General features: G+C 51.4%; 1 protein-coding gene across 1 annotated transcript in view; it reads right to left on the bottom strand.

Moving 5' to 3' along the window:
• Window positions 1-3,129, bottom strand: part of PLEKHH2 (pleckstrin homology, MyTH4 and FERM domain containing H2) — a 113,519-nt gene extending 110,390 nt beyond the window's left edge. The window contains exon 1 of the mRNA XM_029911745.1: window positions 3,048-3,129. The gene's annotated coding sequence lies outside the window, so the exon portion shown is untranslated. The remainder of the gene's footprint in view (window positions 1-3,047) is intronic.
• Between the last annotated feature and the right edge of the window lie 431 nt (window positions 3,130-3,560).

Raw genomic sequence — 3,560 nt, 5'->3', positions numbered from 1 at the left:
ACAGGACCCTCTGTTGCTTTTCTTAGTGCTATTTGTCCAGTTAGGAATTTTTATAGTTGTGACCAAGTTTGGCCACAAAGGATGGAGTCAGATCAGCCAATGTTGGTTAACAGTGCTTATGGTTACTGGGAAGATCAATATTTATATAGTTATGGTTGTCATGGAAAAAGCGACAGAGTCCTGTGGCATCTTATAGTCTAACAGACATATTGGAGCATAAGCTTTCGTGGGTGAATACCCACTTCGTCAGATGAATGACATTAGCTAACACGGCTACCCCTCTGATGGTTGTCATGGAGTTTTTGCTTCTCTCTAAGGATACCACTGCAGAGTAGAGTTAAGGCTATTTGGGTGTTGCACAAACACAACATTTCAGTACACGGGTATATGTTAATGAACAGTGTGTAGGCTAAGTGGAACTTCTCAGTGTACAAGCTAATTAATATCCAGTTACTGTCTAAATATCACTGATATAAAGAGTGAAAATAAATGCTCAGTAACAAGCATCCCATAAAAGTTATTTCCTATTTTCCAAAAGGCATAAAGGGTTTTGGGAATATTTACTGGCACAAAATAAACTGTTTACAATTGTGGAGTGAATGATCTTACTTTGAATCAATGACTTCCTGTTTCTTGTTTGAGTCCTCAAGGGAGGGGAAAAAAATGAGTTCATCTCTTGGCTTCACCCGAGTGTTCTGATTCAGCACTGTAACCTACATAAGTTTCCTTTTCTCTCCCTCCTCACTGTCTCCTTTTTTTTTTTTTAATCTAAGATCTTTTGTAAACAAATACCCATTAAAATTGTAAGTATAGCATCAGACATTAATTGAAACAAGTTTGACAAGCCTGGGATGATTAAAAACTTTTTAAAAAAAGCTTCTTGGTAAGTTTCTTCTCCACACACTTCAAGGAGCCAGAAAGAATGGAGATTGTTTAAATAAGGAAAGGAAAACTAAGTTTTGATTTTTATATCACCAACTCTATGATGTTTTTCAATGTCTTTTTAATACAACACTGTTTTTAGTTTAACAATTTGTATAAGCCTCCGTGTGGGTGGCTGGAGAAAGTGGGTTAGGTCTTCCTGTCTTACCAGGATTGTGCAGTTTTCAAAACAGTTTTTGGAGGATTTTCTCCCAGCTCCAAAAGATATAATCACATTGAGCTATTAGGGTTCGGTGATACGTGGACCATACGTGCCTAATCTGAGGGACCCCAAATTCACAGGATTTTCAATGCTGCAGCTGTAGAAGTGGTGTTGCATAGAAAGGCTGAATGGAGAGATGGACCCTGCCTGGGAGTGCTCCAAGAAAGACATTTTTGAGCTTGTCATCGACCGCTGTCCTGAGTCATGAAGAAACATTGTTAACTTTGGTGGTGGTTTTTTTTATTGACTGCTTTTGTGTAATTCCAGGTTATCAGAGAGAGATGTCCTGAATTTTTTTAAAATCTCTTCAAAAATTGATTTATAAAGGGTTTTTCTGTTCCCTTGTAGATTTTTATAAGGGTATGGTCATAAGGGTAGAACTCAACTATGCCCCGATCCTGCAATAAGCACTACATATGTGAACCCCTAAAGAGCTCCACGGGCTGCAATGGAGAACTGGGGGAGTGCAGAGGTCTGCCCACACAGAGCTCATTGCAGGATCAGGGCCTAACTGATTCTATAGCCACAACCCATTGTACACACAGCACTGTCAAATAAGTAAATGCTTAAAACAAAACTATGTTCACTAACTTATAGCATTTTAAAGTGTAATTCCTTAGTACAGTAGGAACAAGCTTTGCACTCACTAATGGGATTTGCAAGTTGGTGGTGTCAATACATACATACATTTCTTGAGTGTTAAGTGTGGGGGATTCTTCTTGGGAAAGGGTATATGGCACAGAGAAGCTTTAGTGAACGACAGACGTGTAGTAAGCTACTGTATCACCAAGCAGCTCTCAGTTTTGTCACTTCCACTTTAGGCAGGTCTTGTATAGACACACAAAGTTGCTTTGGTGCATCAGCATGTTACCCCAGTGGATGACCTCATTATCACAAGGCAATGACATCATGACCCAAAGTGAGGGACCTCTGACACGTTATGACAGTGGAGGCCAACCTCTGGCTCCGGAGCCACATGTGGCTCTTCAGAAGTTAATGTGCGGCTCCTTGTATAGGCACCGACTCTGGGGTTGGAGCTACAGGCGCCAACTTTCTAATGTGCTGGGGGGGTGCTCACTGCTCAACCCCTGGCTCTGCCACAGGCCATGCCCCCCTCCTCCCCTGAGCCTGCCATGCCCTCGCTCCCCCGAGCCTCCTGCACACCACAAAACAGCTGATTGGGAGCAGGAGCGGCGCCAGGGTTTTTGCCACCCTAGGCGGCAGCACTCCTCTGAGCATTCGGCGGCGGGGGGGGGTCCTTCCGCTCCGCGTCTTCGGGGCACTTCGGCAGCGGGTCCCGGAGCGAGTGAAGGACCCACCGCCGAATTTCCGCCGAAGACCTGGAGCGGAAGGACCCCCCCGCAGCCAAATTTCCGCCGAGGGCGGCATCCAAATCCTGCCGCCGTAGGTGACTGCCTAGGGTCGCCTAGTGGAAGCGCCGGCCCTGATTGGGAGGTGCAGGGAGGAAGGATGAGGGTCTGATCAGCAGGGCTGCCTGCCAGTGGGCAGGAGGTGCTGGGAACAGGGTTGCGGACCTGCTAACTTATTACTGTGGCTCTTTGGCAATGCACATTGGTAAATTCTGGCTCCTTCTCAGGCTCAGGTTGCCCACCCCGGCGTTATGATGTCCTGATCCTGACGCTATGACATCACAATCTGATGTCATACGATGTCCCCTGGCCGCCAAGCCATCTGCTTTGCCGCTGCTTGAGGCCGGACGAGGCTCCAGGGAGGGGGCCAGCCCGCTCCCGCCCCAGGCCCCGCCGGGAGCGGAGGGCAGGGGCTGCGGGAGCTCTGCTGCTGAGTGGCCAGGCTGTAGGGGGAGCGGTCCCGCCCGCAGGAGAAGGCAGCCCCGGGGTCCCGGCCCCTGCGGGACGAAAGGGGGAAAGAAATCTCGTCAAACCTGGCAGGGCTCCGGCTGGCTGCTGAGCAGGAGGCCGGTCCCGCGCCGGGTCCCGTCTCTTGTCTCGCAGCTCCGGGCTCCGTTAGGGTCGAAGCCGCCGCGGCTCTAACCGCCTCCCCCGCGCCCGTCCCACGATCCCCGCGGCGGGCAGCGAGGGGCCTGAGCGGCAGCCGCGCCGGCCACTGAGGAGCCAGAGGCTGCCCGGCCACAGGCCGGCGGGCGGGGCCACCCGTCCCCTCTCGTGCCTGCGAAGAGGGGAGGCAGCTCCAGGGCACTGCTGGGAGGGAAGGTCCCAGTTCCTGCGGCTCCCTCCCAGCCAGAGCGAGGGGCTACGGGGCGTGGGACGGCTCCCTGTGGCCGAGGCCGCCAGGGTGCCCGTTGGGGGCACGGGAACCCCTGTGTCGGTGCCCGTTGGGGGCACGGGAACCCCTGTGTCGGTGCCCGTCGGGGGCAAGGGGCTCCCTGTGTCGGTGCCCGTTGGGGGCACGGGAACCCCTGTGTCGGTGCCCGTTG

Source organism: Terrapene carolina, unplaced genomic scaffold (genome assembly GCF_002925995.2).
Source record: "Terrapene carolina triunguis isolate 2854851 unplaced genomic scaffold, T_m_triunguis-2.0 Scaffold120, whole genome shotgun sequence".
Lineage (NCBI taxonomy): Eukaryota > Metazoa > Chordata > Testudines > Emydidae > Terrapene > Terrapene triunguis.
This window is presented reverse-complemented; position numbering and strand designations above follow the sequence as displayed.